Below are 7,722 nucleotides of genomic sequence, written 5' to 3'. Positions count from 1 at the left end.
GCAAGTGTGGGTGTTCTTATGCATATGCTCTCTCTTCTTATCAGCTGGATGCTTTACTCTCCGCTCTAGTCCTCTGTGGCTATGTCACTGACTCTGGGCCCGGGAGTCCCCAAGTCTTGCTGCACTGCTGGCCAACCAGGTCTCCACCCAGGTTCGCAAAAGTCTATTGAACGTTGTAGGTCTTAGCTCACAACTTCATTGCTGTTTTTCCCCTCACTTCCCCTTATCAGTGACGAACATGGTCACCAATCAGAGCACATGTCTGCTCATGTATTCCCATGGAGTTTTGTCTTGGAAGGGGGCTTGCCCTGAGGGGACCAGACCACTTGTCTTGATGTCTCTTGGCCAAGCATCTTGCTTGTTCTTGTAGTAATCAGTTGGACTGTGTTATTGTTTTGTAATTTTTCTGTGGGTCTTTCTTTCAAGAAGTATCTTCTATTCTTCTAGTTGCTCCAGGCTGGTCTGCTTGTCCTTTCAAGTGGAAATTTCCCACCTCAGAAGATTCTGGGTGCGGTTCAGGATTCCACCTATGGTCTTATGTAATACAGAGGTTCTGCAGGAAGCCTCTTTCACTGGGGTTGTTGTAGCCCCGTTTTAGGTATTCCAATCAGTTATGGGCTGCAACCCTTAAGGTCAGCAGTTCGAAACTACCAGATGTTCCATAGGAGAAAGATGAGGCTTTCTGCTCCTGTAAAGATTTATAGCCTCAGAAACACTGTACAGGGTCACTATAAGTCATAACTGTCTCCATGGCACATAACAACAACAATAACAATCAGTTATAGGCATAAGATGGACTTACAAGCTTTCTTTGGTGGTATTTCTGGCTATTCCTTTTTCTCCCCCTCAAGTGTCTATTTTATAATCATATGCCAGGGAAATCAATATTCAAAAGACAGCCAAGCATCTTAACATTAGCCCCCTTTTGCCCATTCCAACCAATCTCAATCCCTGTATCCCAGAGCCCTGTTGTTCCAAGGTTGTGCATACATCATTATTTACCTCTGTCCCACTTAGCCCAAGCAATCCTGCATAATTGTTTTCCCATCTGTCTTGTTCTTCCATTCACCTCCCCCTTTTTGTGTATTACCCACCTCCCTAGCACCCAAACTATCCTGTGTCTATTCCCTACCCTGTGTTCCACCTTCCCCTCCCTCCCTTCACCCTACTCCCTACATCCTGGTAACCAGCAAAGAGGCCCTCCCCTTGTTTAGTATGGGATCTTTTTCTTAGTCTTTTACAGTAGTGGTCCTATGCAGTATTTCTCCTTTTGTGACTGACTAATTTCACTCAACATAATGTCCTCAAGGTTTATCCATGTTATGCGGTGGCTTACAGCTTCCTTGTTATTCCTCAAGGTAGCATAATACTTCATTGTATGTAAGTACCACAGTTTGTTTATTCATTCTTCTGTTGATGGGCACTTAGGCTGTCTGTATCCTTTTGCTTTTGTAAATAATGCTGCTATGAACATTGGTGTGCATATATCTACTCGTGTTATGGCTCATAGTTCTTGTGGGTAAATATCAAGTAGACCTTCCATCTTCTTTTGATGCTTTCTGCATTATCCAATAATTTGCCCAGAGAATCTTTCAATAAAAAAAGTTGAGGCTTGAATTTTTTTCTTCAGTTCCCTCAGCTTGAGAAATGTTGAGCATGTTCTTCCCTTTTGGTTTTCTAACTCCAGGTCTTGGCACATTTTGTTATAATATTTGACGTTATCTTCTTGAGTTGACCTTTGAAATTTTTTGTTCAGCTCCTGTAACTCCTCATTTCTTCCATTTGCTTTAGCATCTCTATGCTGGAGAGTAAGTTTCAGAGTCTCTTCTGACATCCATTTTGGTCTTTTCATTCTTTTTTGTCTTCTTAATGGCCTTTTGCTTTCTTCCTGTATGATGTTCTTGATGTCATCCCACAACTCTTCTGGTCTTCAGTCTTTAGTGTTTAATGTATCAAATCTGCTCTTCAGATGATCTCTAAATTCAGGTGGGATATATTTTGGCTCTCGTGGACTTGTTTCCATTTTCTTCAGCTTCAGTCTGAATTTGCATATGAGCAACTGATAGTCTGTTCCACAGTCTGCCCCCAGCCTTGTTTTAATTAATGATATGGAGCTTTCCCAGTGTCTCTTTCCACAGATGTCTACTAGATTTCTGTGTATTCCATCTGGTGAGATCCAAGTGTATAGTAGTCTTTTATGTTGTTTAAAAAAGGTATTCACAATGAACAAATCATCAGTGGTTGGTGCATAAAGTTGAATAATAGTGGTATTAACTGGTCTTCCTTGTAGGGCATATGGATATTATCCTACTACATACAGCATTGTACTTCAAGACAGAACTGGATCTGTTCTTTTTGGTGATGAGTGTGATGCCATTCCTTTTCAATTTTTCATTCCCAGCATAATAAACCACGTGAATGTCAAATTTTAAATGGCCAATACCAGTCCATTTCAGCTCACTAATGCCTCACATATTTTTATTTTATGCATTACATTTCATTTTTGACAATTTTCAATTTTCCTAGATTCATACTTAGTACATTCCATGTTTTGATTATTAATGGATGTTTACAGCTATTTCTCTTCATTTTGAGCTGTCCTCCATCAGCAAATGAAGGTCCAAAGGGCTTTACTCCATTCACGTCATCATGGTTAACTCTACTTTGAGGAGGCAACTCTACCCCAGTTGAGTTTTGAGGGGCTCCTCTTCCTGCACTATATCTGGCAATATTCTATTACTCTTCATCATGTTTCAATATTCAATAACCTGGTGCTGATACTGTTCCACTGCTATTCATAAGGTTTTCAGTGACCAAATATTTGGAAGTAGTCCATCTCTCCTTCTTCCTAGTCTGTCTTCATCTGGAAGTTCATCTGAAACCCGTCCACTGTGGGTGACCCTGTTGGTATTTAAAATACTAGTGGCATAAATTTCTGAATCAGAGCAACACATAAGCCACCACAGCATGACAAACTGGCAGAGAAGTGATGGAACAAATGCACTAGTAGTACATAATCAAAAGTGTCTCTTGAAACATGTCTTTGGGCTTGCTTGATATGCCTGTTTCTTGGGCTAAATGGGTATAATATCATGGAGCAAGAACATTGAGGACCCTCACCTCATCTGTGCTCAACCTTCCAGAAAATATTGGAAACTCTATGTTGGTAACATGATTACTGCTATCATAGCCTAATCATTATCTGAATTTCCTCTTTTTGGACTCTGTGGTATAAATTCTTATCTCCAGCAGCTCCTTTTGAATGGTAGAGGGGGCAGTGCTTAGCAATCCATAAGTTGCAGACTATACATGTTGAGATCATTGACTGTAAACTCTTTTAAATGCCCAAGACTATGTGATACTTTTACAAGAAAAGAAAAAAAAAATTAAATCACAGCTGATATAAAGTCTATTTTAGACAAATATTTGGGTCTGTCCCTCCAAAGATTTTTATAGACACAGCAGTAAATGAAATAGATTGATTTGAGTGTAATCTTTTTTTTCTTCCCTGGTCCTTCTCTACAGGACAGGTCTAAGAGAGTGACTAAAAAGGGAATAAAGAGTGAAAGAGGCAATTTAATCCACAAAAAAGAATACCCTGACCCTCAAGTTAATTATCTTCAATAAGAAAACAGCAATCAAACATGCATGCTCAGAGGATTTTTGTTTCACTGCCAATGTTGATCTCTGAATAGTATCCTGTAGTTCAAATCCAGATGAATGAGAAGATGTTACAGTGAGCTCAGCTGAAGCTTAGTCCCTCTTTGTTTTCTTAGGGAGACTTACAGATCAAAAGGGCTCGAAGCAGATTTGCAGACTTGGGTCTCTGGAGCTGAGACTATGAATGGTGGAAATCACTGGGAGGTTAGTCAGACGAGGGAAACTGTCCTTGTCCTGAACTCTGTAGAAGCCAACTCCCTATGCTTCTACTATTCCTGCAACATCTCCAGATCTTCCTTTTGCCTGGAACTAACAACCATGTATATTATGCATTGCAATGCAAATAATTCCCCAGTCATAAATCTCAAGATGAGGGCAATAAATAGTTTAAATACAGTGAATTAATCATGATCCTTGTACTCATAATAAGAATTTAAACAACAGATGCTGCAGCCACAACCTTCAGCTCTCGTACCATTGTCAAACAAATTACATTCCCACAGTCATATCTTTCAGGTGGCCAACACTTCCATGTATACAGCAAACTCTTGGTCAACCAGACATGTCACCATCTTTATCAAAGTCCAATAGCAAAGGCATCCCTGGGACTCTTTAGAAATACCATCAGCATGTTTCCAGCAGTCTTTGCCAATAGAAAAAAGGAACAAGAAACCCATTCCAGATAAGAAACTCATTCTAAACACCACGCTTTTCAGCACTGCTTCTGTTTACTCACAGATCCTCAAGCCAAGAGGAAACTGGATGATGCCAGCCAACTTTTGGAGTTTCTATATAATAAATATAGGGAACAGACATTGTCATCAACAATCATCATTGGTTTACACAACATTGCAAGGAGCATTGAAATGGTCAGCACCAGCAACTTCAGTGAGACCTCTGCTTTCATGTCTGTTCTCAAAGTTCTTCTCTCCCATGCTAATAAGCTGAGTGTCTAAGAGGATAACTTCACTCCCTGCCAATATTTCACTTTCCAAAGACACACGTTTAAAAAAAAATGGTAAGGTATGACCAAGTATCAGTCATCACTAGGATGTTTTCATAGCAGCCAGTCAAAAGCATTCATACTATTTCTGCAGATACACTCACCTTAGAGGAATCTCGGTGTGGTGCTATAGGATAAGCATGGGACTGCTAACTGCAAGGTCAGCAGTTCGAATCCACCAGTCGCTGTGTGGGAGACTGATGAGCCTTTCTGCTCCTGTAAAGATATATAGCCTCAGAAACCCTACACAGGGTCTTTATGAGTTGGAACGGACTCAATGCCACAGAATCGCCAACACACTACTCATCTTAGAACTGTCCAAGACCCTGGTGTTTTTTGTCGTTGTTGTTGTTTTAATCTAATGTTCTGCAAATACAATATTTATTCAATTACACATAGTATTGTTTCCTGAGGACTCTGCTAAAATACAGTTTTTTAAAATTCAGTATACTTTTTTTTCAAAATTTAGAAATCGATGTTTATTTTCCATCAACCTTATTTCCATTTTCTAAGAGACTGAGAGAACAGCTTAAGACCACTCAGTGGTTGTTCCTACCCACTCAGTGGCCTGAGCAGTGGGGGCTGCGGACCAGTCTTCAGTTGCAAGCTGAGCGCTCCAGTCTTCAGTAGGGAACTGCTGAATGGGCACAGATGGCACCTGGCCGCCTTCAGACCAGTCTGCGACCTCGGGCTGAGCAGCAGTGAAACCAGGAGCAGGCCCTGTCCATTCACCCTGAAATTCTTCCTTGGTCACAGCCTTTTCAGCAGCGGCCTGCTCTTCCTTTTCAGTCTCTTCTGGAATCTCTGTAGAAACAGAGGTCAGGCATGACTTCCCACGGGTGCTCCCGGGAGATGGTGCCACACATGCGCAGAACTTCCCAAGCCGGCATGCACCACATCAGACCCACTGAATGAACTCCCTGGTTGCATGGGATGGCAATGTCGATGTAGCGCAGAGGAGAATCTGTGTTGCACAGAGCAATGGTGGGCAAGTTAACATAAGATGCTTCTGTGAGAGGTAGGTGTTCGGCCCTGGGATCAGTAACCACTAGAAGTGGAGGCTCCCGGAAGGCTGCCTGGATCTGATTCGTGAAGATTCCTGGAGTGAAGCGCCCAGCAATAGGAATGGCTCCAGTGGCAGGGGCAAACTTCAGCACCGCTCGCTGGCCCATATTCCTGGAGGATATGACACTGACATCAGCTGGGTTTTCAATGGCAACAATGGCCCGAGCTGCCAACAGAAGCTTCTCCCAGGTCCTCTTCAGGTTTATGATGTAGATGCCATCACTTTTCCTTTTGTAGATGTACTGTTCCATTTGGAAGTCAAGGTTGATACCACCTAAGTGTGTTCCTGCTGCAAGGAATTTGAGGACATCCTCCTCCTACATTTGCAGGACATCAAGGGCTCCAGACATTGTGAAAGTTTCCCCTTTAAGTTACCTCGGGAACCCAGAAGAACGGCTTATGAACTCTTCTCTGGGTACCTTGGAAAAAAGAGTTCAGTATACTTTTTGGAAAGAGTCTTTCGAAGCTCATCCAGTCCTACCAGTCCGAGCTATTGGGAGGAAGAGTCATGTGCTCAGAGTCTGACACCCTCCTGGGTTCAAGCCCTGGCTCTACCACTTGTCAGCTGTCTGACATTAAGCTTACTTTCCATCTGTACAACCTGACTAAAAATTAGTATCCATTTTATAGATGTCATGAGCCTAATAACAGTAATAGTGACCATTTACTTAGACTATTTAGCAATTACTTAATTGCTAAACCAGCTTTATTTCCCATGATTCTGTTCAGGGAGATGGGACCTGAGAACTTGTGTATTTTAAACATCTCCAGTTGTTTTTGAGGTCAATCAGGTTGAAAATTGTAATTGTATATTAACATGTAGGCAGTGACTTCATTGTCTTCAAGACAAACCTCATTTTTTCACTCAATAGCTAAAACCAAAATGCCATTAAAAACACAACAAAGAAAGAAAAGACCAAAATGGTTATCAGAAGCGACTTTGAAACTTACTCTTGAACATAGAATAGTTAAAATGAAAGGAAGAAATTATGAAGAAAAAGAGTTGAACTTTATACTGAAATGTCAAAGATACAGGGTTAGAAAACTAACCTATTTCTCAAGCTGAAGAACCGAAGAAAAAAATTCAAGCATTAAGTTGAAACATTGAAAGATTTTTTTGGGGGAAAAATATTGAATGATGCAGGAATGCCAAAAGAAGATGGGAGGAATGTAAGAATCATGGTACCCCAAAAAAGTTGGTTGACATTCATCTGTTTCAGGAGGTAGCATATGACCAGGAACAAATGGTAGTAAAGGAAGAAGTCCAAGCTGTACTGAAAGCATTGGAAATAACAAAGCTCCAGGAACTGAAGAAAAGCCAGTTGAGATGTTTCAACAAATGGTTGTAGCATTAGAAGTCAAGAAATGTGGAAGACAGCTACCTGGCCAACCAATTGGTTGTGCCCATTCCAAAGAAAGGTGATTCAGTAGAATGTGGAAATTATCAACCAACATCATTAATATCACAAACAAGTACAATTTTGCTGAAGATAATTTTAAGAAAGTTGAAGCAGTACATTGGTAGAGAACTGCCAGAAATTCAAGTCAGATTCAGGAGTGGACATAGAACAAGGAATACCATTGCTGATACCAGATGGATCTTGACTGACAGCAGAGAATGCCAGAAAGATGTCTTAGTTATATTTTGTTGTTGTTAGGAGCCATCGAGTTGGTACCGACTCATAGCAACCTTATGCACAGCAGAATGAAACACTGTCCAATCCTGGGCCAACCTCACTACTGTTGCCACGCTTGAGTCCATCGAGGCTGCCACTTGGCCATTCCATCTCATTAGGGGTCTTCCTCTTTTTCTCTGACCCTCCACCTTACCAAACACGATATCCTTCTCCAGAGACTGGTCCCTCCTGACAGTATGTCTGAAGTATGAGAGACAAAGTTTAGCCATCTTGGCCTCCAAGGAGCACTCTGGCTGTACTTCTTCCAAAACAGATCTATTGGTTCTTTTGGCAGCCCATGTATGGCACTTTCAATAT

General features: G+C 41.3%; 1 pseudogene; it reads right to left on the bottom strand.

Moving 5' to 3' along the window:
* Positions 1–5,192: 5,192 nt before the first annotated feature.
* Positions 5,193–6,078, bottom strand: LOC102840440 (annotated as a pseudogene).
* Positions 6,079–7,722: the final 1,644 nt, after the last annotated feature.

The sequence above is a fragment of the Chrysochloris asiatica genome, unplaced genomic scaffold, assembly GCF_000296735.1.
Source record: "Chrysochloris asiatica unplaced genomic scaffold, ChrAsi1.0 scaffold00045, whole genome shotgun sequence".
Lineage (NCBI taxonomy): Eukaryota > Metazoa > Chordata > Mammalia > Afrosoricida > Chrysochloridae > Chrysochloris > Chrysochloris asiatica.
The sequence above is the reverse complement of the archived record's forward strand: the minus strand, read 5'-3'. Positions and strand labels throughout refer to the sequence as shown.